At 45.0% G+C, this 21930-nt stretch overlaps 1 protein-coding gene across 10 annotated transcripts in view; it reads right to left on the bottom strand.

Annotated features, from left to right (window-relative positions):
* Positions 1-20546, bottom strand: part of foxp1b (forkhead box P1b) — a 171511-nt gene extending 150965 nt beyond the window's left edge. For 7 of the 10 annotated variants that reach the window (XM_056438294.1, XM_056438291.1, XM_056438302.1 and 4 more), the window contains exons 1-2: positions 20172-20298; positions 2008-2085 (exon numbers count right to left, since the gene is read on the bottom strand). The gene's annotated coding sequence lies outside the window, so the exon portion shown is untranslated. Of the gene's footprint in view, positions 1-2007; positions 2086-2224; positions 2612-7700; positions 7735-20171; positions 20299-20476 lie in introns of those variants that run through there. The other 3 variants (XM_056438292.1, XM_056438293.1, XM_056438295.1) reach the window with 3 other exon arrangements.
* Between the last annotated feature and the right edge of the window lie 1384 nt (positions 20547-21930).

The following is a 21930-nucleotide window of genomic DNA, read 5'->3' as shown; positions in this document are numbered from 1 at the left end:
GTTGAGTGCATCTGTCATTGCAATTACTGTTATTATTACTGTTATTATCATGGATTTTCGAATCGGAAAAGGTTGGCAAGCATAGGCGCGCTAATTTTCATATATTTACAACAGGATTACACTTGGATGGCAAGTTCTAATATATATCAATAATATAACTAATATATATATATATATATATAAATAATATAATGAAAATATTTGCTTTGCATACTGTATTAATGGATGCAAAAATAAATAATAAATAAATAAATGTTAAATAAACATTTGAATTTTGAGAACATATTCTGGACAATCAATAATTGTTATCAAAACATTATTTGAAAGAGTGAATTGTTCACTATTATTGCTTAATAGTTATTTCAATCATGGATTGATCGATCGGTCATTTTCTCTCTTGATCAATGATATTGAGTTCACTCTCACAGAAGTTTTTAAATGTGAAATAATTGGAACCAGTGGATTTGTGTCATTTCTGCTCAAAATAATTTCTAAATTTATTGATTAGTCGTCAAAGTAGGTGCCAATTACTATTTAGTTGATTGAGAATTATTGAAAAAGTCGGAAGGTGAACGTTTTCCAATGTAACGCCTAAAAAGGGTTGCCTCAAAATACAACCTGTAGCAAATTAACGTTAGGTTTGTATTGTTTTGATATTTATTTAAAAAAGACACTGTTACTCCAAATACACTGAATAAACCATGAAATCAAGTGCGGACAGGTGGTGTGCAGAGTGGACAGAAAGTGAATCCCAGGCAGGATCTTCTGGTCACTTTTATGAATTGTACAGTATTGTTTTAATAAGCGTATTAATTCAATAGCTCAGGGAATCGGGGGGCCTTCAGGATTAGGAGTCCTGAAGTAGATAGATAGATAGATAGATAGATAGATATATACTTTATTAATCCCCAAGGCACAAGAATAAAAACAAAACACAAATATAAGAAGGGTTAGGGTGATCTGGCAAGAGGTGAACTGTTGTAGAGCCTGTATCTCCATAGGAGGTGGTGAATATGGACACCAGATGCTTCAACGACCTCCTCTCCACCAGCCAGCCTTCCTTCTAACCAGTTTGTTAAGACGGCTGGCCGATGCTGCTCCCCAGCAGACAATGGCAACTGGCGACAAAGAATAACTCCAGCATCTTGCTGCACACGTTGAAGGATCGCTTTCTCAGGAAAGAGCGACTCATCCCTTCTTGTACACAGCGTTGATGTTGGCCTTCCAGTTCAGTCGGCTGTCGATGGAGACGCCCTCCACCATGTCCACGCCAACTCCCAGGACACTCAGAGGTGTAGGCTCTCTGGTCAGCAAAGTCACTCACCACTGCCTGTACTCCTCCTCCACTGCAGAATCATCAGAGTACTTGCAGATCGTGTTGTACTGGAAGTCACTGGTGTACAGGGGAGACAGAACAGTTCCTGTGGGTTTCCAACATCACTGACCACCGTTCCAGACAGCACACGGCCCATTCTGACAAACTGTGGTCTGCCTGTGAGGTAGTCAGTGATCCAGGAGATGGTTCTCACCAGCAGCAGTGGCTGGATGGTGTTAAATGCACTGGAGAAGTCAAAGAAAGTGACTCTCACAGAGACATCGGTTCCATCCAGGTGCGACTGAGCTCGTTGCAGCAGGTAGATGATGGCCTGATTGGCTCCACTGATAATCTGAGAAGTCCCAGAACATTTCTGGAGTTTAATTTATACAAACTAATTGCAATATCGGTCAGTCAAATTAGTAATTAAGATACAATTTCCCCCCCCAAAAAATATCAAGCTACTATTCTGTACTATTTGTGGTCTTTATCATTCACATCTACTCGCTGGCATAAAAAGCTGCGCAATAAAAGCTCACAATACGTCTGCTGGGATCTGCTTCCAGCTTATTATGGGCTTGATACGAATCAGCAGGCAGACCCAACGGTGTGTCTTGGAGGCACTTCACAGACGGCGCACACGCTAATGAACTAAACAAGAGACGAGTTGGTTCGGGAGGATTGCCACATACCTGGGTCACTGGTGCAGGGCAGACTGGCGCTCCATTCCTCCAATCAGAATTCAGCTCACCGTGTTGAGGGCAGGACCACTGAGGGAGGGGAGGGGGTGGGGTAGAGCGAGAGAGAGAGAGAGAGGGGGAAGTAAAAGGGAAAGATACAACGATTACAAACAGGAAGTGAAAAAAGTGGGGGAAGCCCCTAACCTGGTCCAGAAATGACATAACGGACTTTCAACAGGCAGAAAGTCAAAGTGATCATCGTCAGCCGCAGGTATTTGATTGAAGTTGTGACGCACCGACTCCCGCTGGCACCTCCCGGCCCACGTGAGTTTTCTTCTACATCTGAACATGCAGATAAGCAAACGTCGGCGGCCACTGAAACAGCAGCAAACGCTGTTCGAGTCGCAAAGAAAAACAGTAAACGTGTCACATGGTTGACCTTTGTGAACGTGGTGGGAGTGCTTACAAAAACACATTTTTGAAAAAAAGGTGCTGTATTCATTTCCCCGTTGCTGAATGTGATTCAAACACAGACGACAGGATCGACGAGTATTTCTGCTTAAAGCACGCCAACAAAAACACATCGCCGCCACATTACTGACTTTCACGATTTACTTGCGATAAGGTCGTTAAGCCTCCACGATGCGCTCCCCAGGTGCCCTGACTCGATGCACAAACAACCTCGCTAACATTTTGAGATCTCAAAACCTCCCTGTGGATGCACCTGGACGCTCCAATCCACACTAAGTATGCAAAGACCGCTTCAACCGCTTTGTTGTTGTTGTTGTTGTTGTTGTTTTTGCACCACAAAAGCTACAAGTGACGCACAGCGTTCGCGGTAATGTAGTGACCCGTCCCCCCGTCATCGTCGCCCCCCCGTGGGCCTTTACATACGTGATGCACATGCACATGCGTGGTGAACATTGGAGACCACATTTTGTTTATCGTAAAAAATAAAAAATAAACTGGTGTTGAGCTCAGAAGCATCAGAAGAAGTCGTCTGACAGACAAGTGGAACGATGCTAAAGACCGGAAACACTTTCAGAATATGCAAATGAAGCAACGGAAAGCATGGCTTCTGGTTTCGTCCCCGTCACAAGAGTCGTGGCTGCGTGTGTGTGTGTGTGTGTGTGTGTGTGTGTGTGTGTTTCACACTTTGCAGTTAAATGTGGCCGCGTCTTCCAGCAGTACAGCTTACAGTTAACTCTCTCTCTCCCTCTCTCTCTCCCCCTCCCTCTCTCTCTCTCTCTCTCTCTCCCTCTCTCTCTCTCTCTCTCTCTCTCTCTCTCTCCTCTCCTCTCTCCCCTCCCTCTCCCCTCCCTCTCTCTGTCTCTCTCTCTCTCTCCCCTCTCTCTCTCCCTCCCTCCCTCTCTCCCTCTCTCTCTCCCTCCCTCTCTCCCTCTGTCTCTCTCTCCCTCTCTCTCTCCCTCTCTCCCTCTCTCTCTCCCTCTCTCTCTCTCGCTCTCTCTCTCCCTCTCTCTCTCTCTCCCTCCCTCCCTCTCTCTCTCTCTCTCTCTCTCTCTCTCTCTCTCTCTCTCTCCCCACTCCCTCTCCCTCCCCTTGTCTCTCTCTCTCCTCTCCTCTCCTCTCCTCTCTCCTCTCTCCTCTCCTCTCTCCTCTCCTCTCTCCTCTCTCTCCCCCTCCTCTCTCTCCTCTCCTCTCTCCTCTCTCTCCCCCTCCTCTCTCCTCTCTCTCTCCCCCTCCTCTCTCCTCTCTCCCCTCCCTCTCTCTCTCCCTCTCCCTCTCTCTCTCTCTCCCTCCCTCTCTCTCCCTCCTCTCTCTCTCCCCCTCCCTCCTCTCTCTCCCCTCTCCTCACACTCTCCTCTCTCTCCTCTCTCTCTCCTCTCTCTCCCTCTCCGTCTCTCTCTCCCCCTCTCTCCCTCTCTCTCTCTCTCTGACCAGACACAACAAGCCGCAGCCCCGACGTCCCAAAACTCCTCTTAACTCACCAGCCTGGAATTCGACTAACCCCATTAGCGCAGCAGCCGTTTCCACACACCAGACCACATTCCTGCGCCTTGATAAGACTCGACTGATTACTCCGTTGCATCCCTGTCATTACTCCCCGGAAATATGTCCATCCCAACACCCCCCCCCCCCCCCCTCAAGGGTTGATTCATGACTGGGGGCCCCGTGGCCCCTCGCTTGATTCTTTAGGATCCCCTCACTTTGAGATCCACACGTCGTCTCCCACATACGACTTCCCCGAGCTTTAGAAACTACTTGAGACGATTCAAAAGAGATGTGGATTTATGTGCAGGGTGTTCAAATTAGCACACGCTTAAAAAAAAAAAAAGGAGGAGGTCGCTCGGAGTCTTTATTGCAAATTAACGAGCGCTGGATTTTTAAAACGTGGTTACGTTTTGTTGCGTAATCTGTCCATAAAAAAAATAAAACAAAAGAGTAAAACAAGCAAACACTTTGAGCTGTACGATACGCTGAGACGCCGACATGAAGTGAAAAACATTTGTACCTTCCCCCCCCCGACTATAAAGCGTTCTCACTTTTCTCACGCCAGCTGCTGGACGCTCCACTCGCTCTGGTTGTAATCCCCCTCTTTTCACTCAAATTACAAACGACGTCAGTTTGTGAGTTGACTCCAGCGCGCGGCAGCTCGTGCGTTAATTGCCGTTCGTTTTGGCGAGTTCCCGGAACGCTTGAAGCTGTCCGTCCTCGTTGAGGGAGCGGGACGCCGCGTCAGGTGACCCAAGTGATGGTTATTATTGAATGAGTGAATGAATGACTTTATTTATTTCGATCAGCAAAATATACAACCACCGGGCATTTAAAAAAAGAAGAAAGATACATGTGGCTGACCGAAAGGGTTAAGGATGAAGCGATCTAGCTTATAAGCTTGAAAACTTCTTCCGAAGAGCCTTATATATATAAAACTAAAACAAACCAGAAATTCAAGCATGTGTCCCCATAATCCGTTACTTTTTTGTCATCGAGTCAGTTTAACCTTTTTCAGATATACCGTCTCTTTTTGAGTTTTGATTTGATTTGAGTTCATTTATTTCGGTCATCGAAATATACAACCACCGGGCATTTAAAAAAAGAAGAAAGATACATGTGCTGCTTGACCGAAGTTAAGATGAAGCGATCTAGCTTATAAGCTTGAAAACTTCTTCCGAAGAGCCTTGTATATATAAAAAAATATTTTTAAAAACCAGAAATTCAAGCATGTGTCCCCATAATCCGTTACTTTTTGTCATCAACGAGTTAGTTTAACCTTTTTCGGATATACCGTCTCTTTTTGAGTTTTGATTTGAGTTCATTTATTTCGATCATCAAAATATACAAGAAAGAAGAAAGATACAAGTGGCTGACCGAAAGGGTTAAGGCTGAAGCGATCTATCTTAAAAGTGCCCTAATCTATGATTGCTTGAAAACTTTTTCGAAGAGCCTTATATATATCTTTTAAAAAAAAAAGTGTCCCCATAATCCGTTTCTTATGCTTTATCAATACCGTCATGTCTATACTTCTCCAGTCATGCTTTTAAACTTTTTTTTAATATATATATTTTTTTAATTGCACCAGATTTTTACTTTCTTTGATGTCATCAGTTAAATTATTCCTCTGCTTCACCCCACAGACAGATATGCACATGCTTTTCAGAGTTGTATGAGCAATTGGTTGTTTCAAATTCCATCTCCCTCTTAAGTCATACTCCCCTTCTCTATCTCTAAACATTTTTTTTAAACATTTTGCCAGGAAGTAAATAATGTTTTATTCATTCATCTTTTTTGCTACATAAAATAAAGTACAGGTCACCTGTTGCTTGTATTGACAGCCCGACGTGTGAACACACATGTTGTTGTTGTTTCACCATAAATGAAAATGTGGAACGTGAAAAACGACAGAATCCTCGGTGTTAGTGACGTGGATCTACGATGAAGACAGAGTCGGGCCGGTGATCGGGTTTTGAACCGGGGGGGTGTGGAACTGGTGCTGTATCGGATCAATGGCTTGACCCATTAAGTCACACCACTCCCAGCACCTCATCTAATAAGAGCCGGTGTTTGGGAACACCCCGCGGCTGACCCACGCTGCTGGGGGACAATTACCGAGAGAGTGGTCTTTCTGGGGGCCGACGCCCACTTGACCCGGTAGCGTAAAGACGCGCGGGACATCCACATGATTTAAACTCCTCCCCGAGACGTGCTGACAAGGTTAGCGGGTCAGCGCAGACATTAACAGGTCAGTGTGTGGCCCACTTGGGAACAATTACTCCCAGTCACAGCTAAGTGGACACTTGATTGAACACGACGGAGGCAGGACACACTTCCCGCAGATAACAATCCCCAGAGCCATTTAGGATAAAAAAGCCCTTGTGATGCAGCCGTTATGGGCAGAATTCATCTTCCTTTTCCCTTTTAAAAGAATGCCAGAGTGTGATAGAGAGCCATTCGCTCAGAGATGAGTCCCTCAGAGCATAACCATCTTCTAGCAACGCTAATAGCTGCTGCTTCGGACGCAGAAACAATTACAAGGTGACTGGGAGGGGGAAAAACTAAACAATGGGACGGGGCTGGAGAGGTTTTGAATTCATACGAGAGAAGAAGAAGAAAACGCATGAGGTGTGGACGGGTCTTCCGGCGGACTTCCATGGAACAAAATCAGGTTTAAAACGGCTAAACTAGAAGCCGACAGGGTGACATAAATATATAATTCTGCAAAAAAATCTCATCTCTAATTAGCGTTGCAGGTTTTTTTTTGTTCTTCTTCTTTTCCTGCAGTTCGACCTTTAACCTCGTGACAGTTTGACCCCTCTCTCCCAACACAATGACGAGAACTTTGCCTCGAAACATCTGGTGTCTTGTGGGCCCCGCTTCACAGTGTGTGTGTGTGTGTGTGTTTTATCGTAATGCGTGGGTTCAACATGTACTGTAGTAGATAAACAGAAGTTTGCGCAGATATAATAGCAAACTTATTAACGTGTATCTGTGTCAACAGAAACAAAACAAAAAACACCGCCCCTCGTACACAAGCGGGGCTTATCCATTCGCTCGCACATTTCCACAGCGTTGGCATAAGCCGCGGGTTGTTTGTGGCGTTGTGTGTTGTTGTTTATTTATTCCTCTGCGTTATGAAATCTGGTTCACAGTTGTTCCCTGGATCTGCAGCGGTGGCTACAGCAGCAGCAGCTGGTCGTTGTTAGTGGCTGGAGATGACACAGTTCACCGCTTCTCCAGGAGACAGCCGGCCCAGAGACCACGCAGAACAGCTGCAGGAGGAGGAGGAGGAGGAGGAGGAGAGACTTTGCTTCTTCTTTTTTTTTAAGAAAGGGAGGCAAAGAATCCCCGTTGTTGACAGACTGATATTACTGCAGAGCCACAGCAGCTCATTACTTGCCTCCCGTGCTCCTTTCTGAGGAATCAAGAAGAAGAAAAGAGGAAGAAGAGAAAGAAACGCTTCTTCAGAGAACGCCTTTCCCTTATCTCTCTCTCGATGCCGCCCTCCTCATTAACGATTCATCAAGGGGGGGGGGACCCCTGGGAGTCAACCTTCCCAAAGAATCCGGCAAAGTGACGCGACATTAAACCATTTTGCGCGTACAAATGCGGAAAAAAAATAATATTTAAAATGAATAGAAGCAACAGGCTCCGTGGCTCCGTGGCTGACCCACTGACCGGCTGTGTTCCCCAGGACCGCTTTGTAAACCAAGTGGACGTGGTGCGGATGCCATCTGGGTGCCACTTACTTCAAAGCTGGCACAAGTCCCCGTGGCAGCCCGCCTGGCAATGAGGAGGAGAGAATAAATTGCATCATTTGCTGAACATGCATTTACCGGTGCGCCTGTTAAAGAGCCCACGACTAAATAATTTGGAGGAGGCGGGGTTTAGTCGTGCCAGTTTCTGCTGTCGGCCAAATTACGTTTCGCGCACGTGGCAAACTTTCAAAGGGCCGATGAAGGCGATAGCGAGACGTTAACCACATGAAGTGGCGTTTACCAGCGAGCATGTTCACAGCCCTTGATCCGTTTACGCCGAGAGAGAAATCTCCCGGTGCGTTAGGCACTGCACAAAAACCCATAAACAGACAATAAACACATGGTAATCAGAATGCCAACTCTTTAATTACGTGGGGACGGTCGAGCTCGCGTAATTGTCAGAGTGATGCGAGGAGGAGATCGAGATCCGGGTTCCCCGACGAGAACTGAGCGCGTTAGAAGGCATCAAATTCAATTGGCGCGGCGCCCAAAGAGGAGGAGTCCAAACCGCCGCAATCAGCGGGGACAAACTCCACGCAAATCATTTACTTTGGCACGGAGCGGGGGAAGAAGTGGCGGCGGCGTTCGGTCGCGGGAAACGCGAAAAGGGGAGGAGCATCCCCGGCCTTCTTTAAAGCGCCGCTGCGAGTTCGATTCCCACAAATCTCACTCGATCTGAAGGAAATGTGACACCTGCGACTCTCGTCCCAGCGGAGTCGCACCGGCATCTCTCACTCGACGCCATCGTTACTGTTCTACGGCGATGCTCTTCTATTTTCCATAGTGGCGACCAATCGGATTACAAGAGAGCAACAATGTGGATGACGGGCTTTAATCCCATCACTGCATGTTGCCAGTAAACAGACGACGTGCCGCAGAATGCTAAACGGCATCTCACTCGACGCCGTCGTTACTGTTCACGATGCTCTTCTATTTTTTGGTCTGGATATGGATTACAAGAGAGCAACAATGTATAATGGCTTTAATCTTATGCATTTTTAAGCAGACGAATGAGAGGTCAGTCTTGTCATGTTACATGATGTAGTTTAGTGAAAAATAGTTTATTAATAATAGAGCTGACTTTGCACTACCTTGTCATAGCCCCTATTCTAAAAATAGTGTTTCTTTAATAATACAATTCTATCAACCAAGGAAATGTTGGTAAGCCACATTATTTGGATTTACAGATGATGTGGTAAGCCACATTATTTGGATATTACATATGCAACTCCTATTCATCGATGCATTTGTATCTCAAGTTTACATAGTTTGCCATTCATGAATAAAAAAAAGGAAAGGCATCGTATCAGAACAGACACACAACGCTGTGTCCGTCGCCCTTTAGCAACGCAGTTATTTCGGACATGCACACTTAGTCAACGGACTCAATTGAGTTCGAGGGTTTTGCTTCCATTGCAAACCAACTGGGAGAGGACCCACAGCCAATCGGCATCCATCGTGCAGTCGCCCACTGCGATTTAAAGTGATAACGCCCGTCCAGTTTTACTGTAGCTGCAGTTATCAACAGTAAAAGCAGCACTTTTCAGGCAAAAAACGTGATCATTTATGGATCAGAGTCCAAAGGAAAAGGGAGTGGCCTCGAAAGGCCTGCAGTCTTAGCATATACAGCACATGGCGGTGAATGGAGGTCACAGGGTGAATTATTGAAAAACCACCGTGAGTGCAGTGCGCCCCGAGAACACTCTGAGAGAGGGCGTCGCTCTCAGATGAATCATCAGACAGTGAGTTACTGACCGTCCGCCGTTTGCCGATTGACTGGCATACGTATGCGGTCGGCAGCTTCCGATGGCTTTATCTCACTTGGGGGGACGGGGGGGGGGGGGGGGGGATTCACCGGGAATCTGGGGGAAGGGCGCTGCAATCAATGAAACTTAAACAAGAGGCGGAAAAAAAACTATTTAGCGGTTTCCGCAACACTCGGTCCGGCGCCGACACAAACCGCTCTCGCCTCCGCTTCTCCCCCGACCCTCCATCTACGCACAGGGTATGCGGCCTGCGATGTCTTTTTACACGGGGACCCCCCCACCCGCTATTGAAAAAACGAGATCAGCTTGAGGGAGTGAAAGAGAAAGAGCACGTGAAGGACACTGCGTTTTCATCCGCTATCCACCTAGTGCTCTAATGTGGCCATTATGCGCCTCAAAAAAAGAGAGACTGTCTATTCATTTCACTTTCAAGGGAAAAAGGAGATGACACTGCTGGTGGGGGGGGGGGGGGGGGCATTGATTTCAATTCTTTGAATTAGCCCCTTCAAAACGCGCCGCGCGATTGTGTACGAGGCACACAGACATGCACTCAAAATCCCCAAAATCCCTCTCTGTAGTCGGATGTGAATGGGTTGATTGATTTCCTCATTTCTGACGGCGAGTCGTCGCGTTTCGCCAGGGCGCGAGGAATTTATTGGCCGACGCGTTAAAAGCCCGCCGCATCGCGCACGCACTCCATTCACGCGATATGAAAAGGCTTTCACAAATATATCCAGTAACTCGGGGCGGCCGATTGTTTAGACCGCGCCACATTTTCGCAGCGGGTACAACAGGTTGCAGTAAAAAAAAACGCTAACAAAAAGGGCAGCAAATCGTAAATGGTTAACGGCGATGAGCTTAGAGAAAAGGAGGGGGGGGGAGGGGGGGCTGTGGGACATGTGTGCATGACGCTTTGTCAGCCGCCACTCGCCGACAACTGATACTCAAAGATAAATAAGACGAGGAGAATGTGAAACGAGTGACATGTGAGCGGATGCCGTCACAGACGCGGATCTTCACATCACTGCTAATGCACACACACACAGACACACACAGACACACACAGACACACACACACACACACACACGCCGTTTTACTGTAGTCGTAGAACAAAATAAGAAGCAAAAAAATAAGTTTTGGTTGCAGTTGAGCTCCTCTCTCTCTCTCTCGCTCGCTTCGGCACTCTCTCTCTCCTGTTCTCTCTCTCTCTTTCTCTGTGTCGTTATCTCGGGTCTTTCTTTAGACCAGACGGGGCAGTCGCTGAGATAAATGTCTTGTAATCCACAACAACACAAAACAAAATTTCCATCCCGGGCCCCTCAGCATCGACCCGTTGTGCTCACCGGTTAAACGCTGGTTTGCGCGCCGGATGTTCGAGAGCCGAACGGTGCGTTTCCGAAACACTGAACTTCAAAAAGAAGTGGATCAACTCGCCGGCCGTCGTTTTCCGTTTTCTCCACGCTCTCAGGATGGAAACAGAGGAACACTAGTAGCTAGATCTACTGCTCTCCTTCCGCAGCTCAGGAAAGCAGGGTTCTTACACATTTTGACCGATGGATTTCCAGGACTTTTCCATGACTTTAAACCAAATGTCCATGACCAAACTGAAATCTCAGTATAAACATGAAAAATTTAGAACATTTTGCGTATTGAGAGCGTACGCCGGCTTATATTTTGAGCGTCTTTCTTTAAAAAAACATATTAATTATTTCAAACTCGGCTTAATTGAACATGTGATTGTAACAAATTTCCATGACTTTTCCAAAACTTTTATGATTCAAGTTTTTTCCATGACTTTTCCAGGCCTGGAAATGACCATTTTAAAGTTCCATGACTTTTCCAGGTTTTCCATGACTGTACGAACCCTGTAAAGGATTGATGCACTAGCGCAGTGATTTTCAACCACTGTGCCGCCGTGAGAGATCGCCAGGTGTGCCGTTGAAAAAAAATGTCCAATTTCACTTAATCGTTCCAAAGAATATATTATTTAGTTGTCGCAAATAATTTGCGATCGTTGAGCGTCCGAGTCTGTGATATAGCGCCTGGCTCTGTAATTAAATACGCCTCCGTGCCTGTAGGTGGCGGTAGGCAGCGCAGTAATTACTTGAACGTTTGAGATAGTAGAATTAAATGACGCACTGGAGACGCTGTGGTGAAGAACGGCGTTGGAGAAGTATTTCAAAAGAAAAATGCAAACTCTGAAATGACATTTTGTAATTGTTTTGGTGTTGGTGTGCCACGGGATTTCTATATTGAAAAAAATGTGCCGGAGCTAAAAAAAGGTTGAAATGCACCGCACTAGCCGGAGGGAGGGAGGGAGTCTTGTATTGTACAGAGAGAAGATGAGCGCTGTGCGTAAATCATAGACCGGATTTAAAAGATAGACGACATGACGGCGACCGAAAAAGTGAAACCAAGACTCATCACACCCGACGTGGATCGCTGTGTGGATCTCGAACAGGAGACGTGCTGCGCGTCGGCTTAAAGACACGATATATATCGGCCAAATACCTTGCCGTTTTGTGCCATGATACAACTGGTGTGTGTTTAGAGACGGCCCAGCTGGACTCACTCCTAGCCAGGGGTGTGTGTTCAGTCAACGAACAGACTACCTGGCCTCGAACTGGAACCGTAACGTTGAAATTGATTCGGATGAAAACAACAACAAAAGACGACAAAGACAGAGAATGATGTCATGACCCGAGTGAAGACTTTTAAATGTTATCTGTGAGGATTACGAGTTATACGTGTGGAATAGCAGTGGGGACTTTTCCAAAAACAAAAAGAGCATCTGTCCAATAATAGGTTACAATATTTGAACAGTAGGATTGTGGGAAGGTTTTACTTTACGTTACATTTGATTTAGCCGACACTTTTAACTCTCTCACTCGAAAAAGAATGTGGAAAAAGAATAGATTTTATTTTTAAAAAGGAGAACTCCAAAATAAAATTAGAATGTTAGCATTAATACAATATAGACATGATAATAAAATAATACACATTTTTTAATTTATTTTTATTTTTAAATCAAGACGAAAGTGACAATGTGTTTCTCCAGTGCAGTGAATCTGCCGCCTCACACAACACATCAAACCCAAGATAATCTATCGACCGAGAAAACAACAACAACAACAACAACTAATAACGCCTGTGAAAATAACCATCTCCAACTGAGTGGTTTTGAAACGGAGCCTCGCCCTGTTTACAACACCGAGAACAAAAACAAACTCCCTCCAAGGAGCTCCGGTGAATGCAAGTCACACACACACACACACACACGCACACACACACACACACACACACAGCAGCCAAGGCAGGCAAACAACAACAACGTCTGCAGATCTACTGGGAGAGCCGGCTATCACACAACAGCACAAACAAGGTGTGTTTGAGGGCATTGGAGATCGAGAGAGGAGTGTGTATGAGAGAGAGAGAGAGAGAGAGAGTGAGAGAGAGTGAAATTGAAATTTAGTAGCAAACAAAAGTCAAACGCCAGCCCGGTCTCAGGTCAACTGAATCATCGAGAGTCGGGGAAGATACCGTCACCGGCTTCCACGAATAGCCGGCGGGGGGAAAAACTAACCACGTGAGTATGACTTCACCGTGGCAGCCCCCGGTAGCTCGAGAACACTCTCCCTCAATATCCAGAGGGGACTCTGAATGAAGAGGTAATGAATCTCAGTTAACAAGGCCATTATCAGCGAAGGAACTACATCATCCGGGAGGGACTCCAAATCCACGAGGCCCTTTACACACACACACACACACACACAGCCAGAGACACACTGGCCTTTTATTGTTGCCATTAACTGGTCAGGTACATTGGCAACAACTGGTCCCACGAAAAGAAAACTAATTGCACAAAAGATAAAAGTGTCGCGCTTTTGATCTGGCACCGTGCATCGTCACGGTCAACAATGAGAGGGGGTCGGGGACGCCGGCCCAATTAGCCGTCCCTCGCTCGCCGCCGTCAAGTATTTAAAACGGTCGGCGAGGATGATAACAGTAACCTGCATACTTTCATCCGTGCTCCAGACTCATCAGCGGTGGCAGCACCTCTGCCGAAGCGCCCCGCGCTGCATCTCGGGTAATTACTGCTCCCCAATTACCACCCAGCTGGTAAATATATATCAAATAAACAAGCAGCATCCCGTCAATTAGGAGCCCCGTTTCGTAATGGGGGGTCCGGGGGAAACGGCGGTTTACGTACAGACGGGTGGCGAGCGGCGTGTAAAAATAATGTAATCGTGCAGGTTTTTTTTTTCTTCTTCTTCTTTTTAAAAAAAAAAGCGATTAGTACCCGTGTCTAATTAAAAGAAAAGGCGTATTAATTGCCGAGAGGGCCGAGTAAACAACGCGAGGAACGCCGCTGTTACACAAAAGAGAGGGCTTGCAAACTTGGCCTTTCCCGGCGCAGACGGACGGCGACGTCGTTGGATTCAAAGCACAGCGGAGAACAGCTGCAGCAACAGTCTGTCAACAAAATTTGCATCGGCGCTCTCTCCTCGTCTCCGTTAATCACTCTCTCTCTCTCTCTCTCTCTCCTGTCTCTCCTCGAGCCCACGGAGCTGCCGGCTTAGATCTGAGTGCTCCGATGGCTTATCACAGAGCGAGCGGCGGGCTAAGTCGGAGTGATCCGCCCAAAAGACATGATCAAAGCAGCGCCAACTTTTCCACGCGCCGATGATGACGGAGGAGCCGGGGCCCCTGCCATGTTGTGTTTCTTATCAGGCCGCGACTGCCAACCGAAAACCAGCCGAGAAGTCGAGGATGAGGCCCTTAAAAGACGTGCTCCGGTAACCGTGCTGCGCGTCACGCTGCCAGCGAGCGTTAGCGGGGTTTTTTTTTTAAAGCGACGGCCGTGAGACGTCTTCGCGGTTCAGTTTTGCTGCTCCCTTCTTGACGTGCCGTAAAAAAAATGATTCAACCTGTGGTCCGATTAGTTGTGAACGCGCAGCATACGACGGCTTTCACACTCTACACCAGGGGTCAGGAACCTTTTTAACTGGGAGAGCCATAAAAGCCAAATATTTCTAAATATATTTCATTGAGAGCCATATAGTATTTTTAACGTATAATAAATTAAATATGTTTTGCTTTTAATGCGACTTCTGGTGCTGCATGACGCGACACGTAGAGACAGAAATGACATGTTGCTGTGTAGATACGATCACTAACAGACGTTTACTTTTATAAAAGAACAAAGACGTCTTTAAGAAAAGGACCTTAAATTACTTCTGCTGTAATCTGGCGCGATAGAGGAAATTACAGGGGGGCGGGCAGAGTTTTGGTTTTTTTTTCAACTCAAAATTGTCTGGGAGCCATATGCCGTCACCGAAAGAGCCATATATGGCTCGCGAGCCATAGGTTCCCGACCCCTGCTTTACACAGTTTGGCTAAAGGGACATGAGGAACCGGCGAGGTGGCACCAGTGCTGAAGGGAGAGCGAGCGTGGGGCGACCAACGCAACTTAAAATGTTACAAGTGGACGAGAGGCAATATGTTTGACCCCAAAAAGTGGTTTGTGCACGCAGCACAAAAAATCACAATTTATCACGAACAAATATTCTGCCTATTGGCCAATCCTACCGTCGGTTCACTTGTGGCTGTATTGTACTCGTGTGGTGTGATGACTGGGTATTTACTCTGTAGAGTGATGCAGGCGTGTCTAGATACAGATGTGCCAGACGTGTGTTCAGGTACAAGTACATATGTAGACGTCTGGCTCGGCGAAATGAGGCGACCTCTTTTCATCTATTTATTTTCCTGTTCCTATAGGCGGGTGTACCAGCGGGTGGGTGGGTTTGTCTTTATGTGAACAAAAAGATGAAAAACAATGGCAATATCGGTTAAAGTACATGTTTAGTGTGTTATGTGCCTGTCGATATTTCCAAATAAAAAAAATACATTCAAAAATAAATAAATATCCAGAATATAAAGTTGGACTTTTACAAAATACAACTTGAAGTCGAGAGCAATAACTAAACCATACAAGCATAAATAATCATTCATTGACGTAGGCATATTTGATAGAAACCCCCCCCCCCCCCCAAAAACAAATTTAAATAAAATCCACCGAAGCCACGCCATAAACACCACGCCATAAACACGGGCATGCAGACTGGACAGCTGATACAAACAGGTGCTGGGGTTTGGCCCGGCAGCTGAGCGCAGCTTGGAGCGTATGGTTGAGCCCCCTCATGGCTGGATGAAAAGGTTTTGTAGCTCACCTGCATCATTCTCAAAAAAACAGACGAGCGCTGAGCTACTCGGGGAAACTCGCTCAGGAGATCAGGGAACGGTGTGTCGGTATAAAGTGTTACTTTAAACTTAAACTCAGCGTACCAGTAACCCGACTCATCTCTCTCACGAATCATGAAGTTTTGTTCATTTAAATATTGCGTGAACAACTATATCTGAATATGCTGCATGCCAAAAACGCATGTATGCATATATATACAGGACTGTCTCAGAAAATTAGAATATTGTGATAAAGTTCTTTATTTTCTGTAATGCAATTAAAAAAACAAAAATGTCATGCATTCTGGATTCATTACAAATCAACTGAAATATTGCAAGCCTTTTATTCTTTTAATATTGCTGATTATGGCTTACAGCTTAAGAAAACTCTAAAATCCTATCTCATAAAATTTTAATATTTCCTCAGACCAAGTAAAAAAAAGATTTATAACAGCTGAGTGTTTGTCAAGGCTCAGGAAACCCTTGCAGGTGTTTCGAGTTAATTAGACAATTCAAGTGATTTGTTTAATACCCTACTAGTATACTTTTTCATGATATTCTAATATTTAGAGATAGGATATTTGAGTTTTCTTAAGCTGTAAGCCATAATCAGCAATATTAAAAGAATAAAAGGCTTGCAATATTTCAGTTGATTTGTAATGAATCCAGAATGCATGACATTTTTGTTTTTTGAATTGCATTACAGAAAATAAAGAACTTCATCACAATATTCTAATTTTCTGAGACAGTCCTGTATATCTATATATATATAGATATATATATGAAATATAATATATATATATTATATATATATTATATATTTTATATATATAATATATATATATATAATAGGTCTCAGAGTTTCACAACCCTAATGCAGGTGTCAAACGTCAACACACTCCAAAACCAACTCCCTTGTCTTCATCTTGTTTCAGCAACACCCTCAGTCAAATTTTTCTTAAAATATTACTCTTATTCCAGCTTCTTAAATGTAATAGTTTCCTGTTTATTTAGTTGTTGTTTTTCCCTCTGTGACAGTAAACTGAATATTTTGGGGACAACGAAAGTAATTTGAGCAACGTCATATTGGGCTTTGGGTTGACATTTTTCCCAATGTTTCATTGATTAATCGGCAGATTACCGGACGAAATAACCGTGAACTGCAGCCACCGGTGTCAAATATATTTTCACCTAGATTTAAACACGTTGATATGACTCGAAGAACAAGAAAATAATTGTCACACAGGGAAGGAGACGGCGCTGAATATTTGCTGCAACTTAACTAATTGACTTGGCCGAGGCGATATGTTCTGCCGCCCATCAAAACAACAAACTGAGCCAATTATTTATTAAAATGACAACACTGTGTTTATGTGGAAGCAACACGCCAACAGCTGCGTCGACACTGAAAGACAACAGCGGCAAATTCACTTCGCCACTTAAGTGACGGCAGACGACTTTTTCTGTTTTTTTTTTTTTTGGGTCAGCATCCTTTATTAAGGACAGCTGACAGCAGAAGACACTAATTAATAGCTGCATGAGTTAATGGCCGTCCTGAGCGCTTTGCAGTCTCCATAGAGACCGAGGAGCCGCACGGAGCACACCTGAAGCCGCTCCGCTCTCTGACCAATAGCCTTCCCTGGCACGGGCGACCGTCTGCCTGGGCACGCCACAGGGGCCGGGACACACTAACCTTTACCCTGGAAATATTCTTCTGCTGGGTTTTTTCCCCCCCTGCTTTTCTTTTGTTATCACTTCCATTTGTGTAATACGGCACTAATGAGCGCCGCTGCTACATCGCGTTCACGTCGCCGGTGCTCCCGCCGCCTTTGTGTCGCGTGAATCGAACATGCGAAAGAGAAAAAAGAAATCACATGATGAATTCATCTACCAGCAAAAAAAAAATTCCCTTTATTCATCCGTCACTTGTCTCGCTTTGTGCAACAACACACAAAAAAGGAGGGGGGAAAAAAGTGTCTCAAGCGTGTGGTTCGAGGGCGTCTTGCGTCTGAAACCAAATGAGGGGTGAAGAGAGGCAAATAAATCTGAAAGGAAACACAATGGAGCAAACGGGGAACACTATTTCCCACACTGCACAGGGAAATAACTCTCCTTATCGTTCAGCTGCGAGCGAGGGCGCACCGTCGGCCTGCAGCCCCTCCGTGCCCGGCGCAGAGTATTTCGGTGTGTGTGTGTGTTCACAAATACTGAGCCGTCAGATGAAAGAGAGGGCCGCTTCCACTCAGGGACGGGACTCGGGAGTCCTCACGCTGAATGCATGAGTGACTGATTACTTTTCTTACCAGTTGAACCTCAACGCTCTACAAAAGGAGAGCCTGAAGAGGCCAAACTAGTAACGAGGGCTTTCCGAATAATACAAAATCGCAGGCTGGCGTGTTCAGGATCTTGCATTATTACAATGCATACAGCTGCTCTTCCTCAAATTTCAAGCCCCTCACCCCCACCTTCCTTTGCCAACTCAATTTATTCAGTTGTAGTATGGAGCAGAGGAAGTACAGCCCTTCTAGATCCTAGTAGCGGTGGGTGACGGTGTTAGGTTGTTCCCATCAGAAACAGCGGAACGTCTGATGTGCGCAACCAGGAAAAGTTGCAAAGAAAGTTCACCCCTGCATTTTGTTTTTGAAACCTAGGGTCAGCATTAGCGAAGGGTCCATTTCTGCATAAGTGAGCACACAAACCCCAGTGCCTGTTCAAATAGTCTGCAGCTCACTCTCTCTCTCTCTCTCTCTCTCTCTCTCTCAGGCAGCTCATGACAACAGCCCAGCAGCAGCACTGTTTGATCTCCAATGTTTTCCTTAATCTGGGTTGTCAAGGTTCGCTTGTTGGAGGCTGTTTACTTTACTTCTCCTACAGAAAAAAAAGAGTGTTTTTTTCCCCCTCAGACAATGACTAATCCAACGACTAAGAAGGAGGGAGCACTGCCAGCAATAGTTGTTAAAGCTGCAGTTTCCCTTTTGGAAAAAATGTCAGACGGTTTTCGTCCTGCTGTTGCCAGCTGCAGAGTTACTATAAAATAAATATATCAGGGTCATATTAAATTATCTTGTGTATGCAGAATAGAGATCCCATCATCTGGATCTTTATTTTTTTTTAACTTGAAATTATCCTTTTTGGTGAGGATACTAATTCTGTTTGACTTTGCAAATGATTAATACGTCATGGGTTTAACTACACGGGATGTTTGTTTATAATACATAGCGATTAAAGAAACTGCAGTTGAAACCAGAATAACCAGTGCACATTTGGTCTGCACTACACCTGTCACAGAATATTACATTTAACAAAAAAATGGAGCTGAAATATTTTTTAATTCGAATGCATTTAACTGTTTTTAAAATGTATTAGTACAGGGCAAAACTGACTTTTCTCAAGTAACGTTACATTCAGCAGAACTCTATAAATAATTATAATAAAGTTATTTTAGACGTTTACACAACAGTAATAACAGGTCGTTGTTAATTTAACAAAATATAAACAAGATTATGTTTGTCTCTCAAGTGATGAAGTGCCCTGTAACTTCAGAAAATGTCCAACTTCAAACCCACAGCCCAGTCCGACCCAATAAACCCACCGAGTTCAGACTTTAAAGCACGTCAACAAAAATATTCACGGATAAAGTTATTACAACTTTAATTCACTAAAAATACATTTTAAAAAATCTCTAAATCCTTTGTGTTGACAAGCTGAATATCCGCTTCTTCTTTTTTTAAAGAAAGAGGTCTCGCATCGTGTCGGCCAGACACATGACGGCATGGCCGTGGACCTGCTGCCGGCTAAAGCTGCGCTACACTTGTAATAACGAAGGTTTGGGTGCTAACAGTTCACGTCTACTTCTGGTCTTTGGGGAGTTTGGAGGACAGCTACCACATGGGGAGGAGTGGGGGGGTGTATCGAGGGATCGAGAGGGGGGGATAATTTAAAAAAAGCTTCCTCCCTGGTCTCACTGCAAAAGAAATCACGGCACTCAAAACTTCCCTTTTCACCAGAGTAAAAACTTTTAACTTTTTACGGCTGCGCCCGTTAACAGGTATCGTTGTAAATTATCCGTTAACGGCATCCCCCCCCCCCCCCTCCGGTTGTCTCACGAGTAGCCTCAACTAAAAGTTAGAAACACAACTTTACACCCCTCCCAATAGATACATAAAGTAGAAAATGCAACACTCGCAAGTTAGCTACAAAAAACCACTCGCGTTCCGGGGACGTGAACGCAGCGCTGCCGCTACACTCCCAGAGCCAGACCGCGTGCTAATAACACAGGTGTTTTTATTAGTCTTTGATTATTTCACTAATTGTACCATTAGCACACACACACGCCAAAAAAAAGAGAAGACAAACTCCGTGTGCGCGCGCCTGTGAGTGCAGCATCGGGCAGGTATCTCAGATACGACACAGCGAAAAGCTAACGTTAACATTAAAGATAATAGTGAAACTTACCAGCGTGGAAAGCGCGTTACAGCTCGTAACAGGCGCACGCGGAGGGGTACCGATTGTGCTAGTAACGAGATAACGAGCCCGTGCCCGCGAGCGTGCGACAACAAAAATCACACCGTAAACACCAACAATAACGCCCGCCCTCGGTGTTGGTGGCGAGGTGGTGTTGGTGAGGGAGGTCGAGGAGGAGGATACGTGTGTGTGGGTGTGTGTGTGAGAGAGGGTGTGTGTGTGTGTGTGTGTGAGTGAGTGGTGGGGGGGGCACTAACTAACTAACTTAACTACAAGGAGAAAATAGATCATCTTACCGAGGAGGGCGTCGAGAAAACAAGAAGCAAAATGTGGACTTTCTCACTGGCTGCTTCCCAAGCGTCTGCCTCGCGGAGAAAGGCACGAACTCCTCTCTTTTAATGTTGTTATTAGCTCTTTAACGCGCCGAGAGAAGGTGTGTGTGGGGGGGGGGGGGGGGAGAACCGCGGATTTGGATGTTGTTGTTTTTGATGTTCCAAGTCCGTGACGTCATATCCACCTGCTGGGTAAACAAGGTTCATTGCATCGCGGCTCCCTCGCAGACACGTCGTAGTCACACAAGTACAAGTCTGCAGCACTTAGTAGGTCCTTTCTGTGGGGAAATGTAATGATATGCATTAGTTTTAGCCCAAAGTGTGACAGGAAAAAGAAGGGAGGGTGGGGGGGCTGTCAGAAAAGCTCAAATGTCTAAGATGACTAATTACAACCGAGGCGGAATTAACTTATTTAAGAAAATTCTCCTTTCTTTTATTTCTTTTATCATAACTGTTCCAAAGCCTCGCTGCAGAAAAAGAAGAAGAAAAAAATATTTGACATGATCATTAAAGATGTTTTAATCTCAACTGTGTATTTTCATTTTCATTTTATTTTAAATGTCAGATAACCAGAGTGCAGCTTCTCTGGTTATATTTTCTGACATCTGAGACAATTCTTCATAATATTTTGAAGTAAGCATCTGCATTTTAAACTAAAGTTATTAAGAATCTCCATTTTCCTTTTTATATTGTTGTGGTTAAATGGTTTTGTGCACTCCTAAACAGTTTCACTTCAATATGACAATCACAAGAAGTGCACACACACACAAATAATAACTATAACGGTAATTATAATCTCTTGCCCCTGAAGACGAGAATCACCACGGGCCGGTTCAACAGTCCAGTTAACACTCATTGTAAAGCCACATTAATTTATCCCCAAGAGACAATATTTAAGTCCTTTTTCGTCCTTGATCAAGGTCTGAGAAGCACAGCTCGCTTCTCATTGCATACATCATGGCTGCATCTGGGAGGCTGCTGGTGAACTCTCTCAGGGAACTCGGTTTCTTAGCAGAGAGCGCCACCGTCTGACCAGGCCCAGTCACTGGGAAAAAGCACCGATACGTCTCCGGAATAAGATTATGAGGATTTCGCTTCATATTCTCGGTCCCCTGTTGTGTTGTTGCACTATTTCTTGGAGACTTTTTGAACTGTGAGGTCCTTTTAAAGCTTCAAGGCGTGGTTGTTCACATTCCTCATGTCAGACCTGCTAAACTTGAGTATTACAGATTGAGCTTCAAATGACACCATAATGCTTGCAGACTTTACAGAATATATTAAGAAGAAGAATTACATTTACTTGAAAATAAATATTTTGTAGCCTGCACAAATGTGTTATTTTCAAATGTTCACCGTAGCCTATGATTTTTTACATTGTATATGCTCTGTGTGACACATAAGTTACTGTAACAGCTCAG

This window comes from Pseudoliparis swirei, chromosome 18 (assembly GCF_029220125.1).
Source record: "Pseudoliparis swirei isolate HS2019 ecotype Mariana Trench chromosome 18, NWPU_hadal_v1, whole genome shotgun sequence".
Lineage (NCBI taxonomy): Eukaryota > Metazoa > Chordata > Actinopteri > Perciformes > Liparidae > Pseudoliparis > Pseudoliparis swirei.
This window is presented reverse-complemented; position numbering and strand designations above follow the sequence as displayed.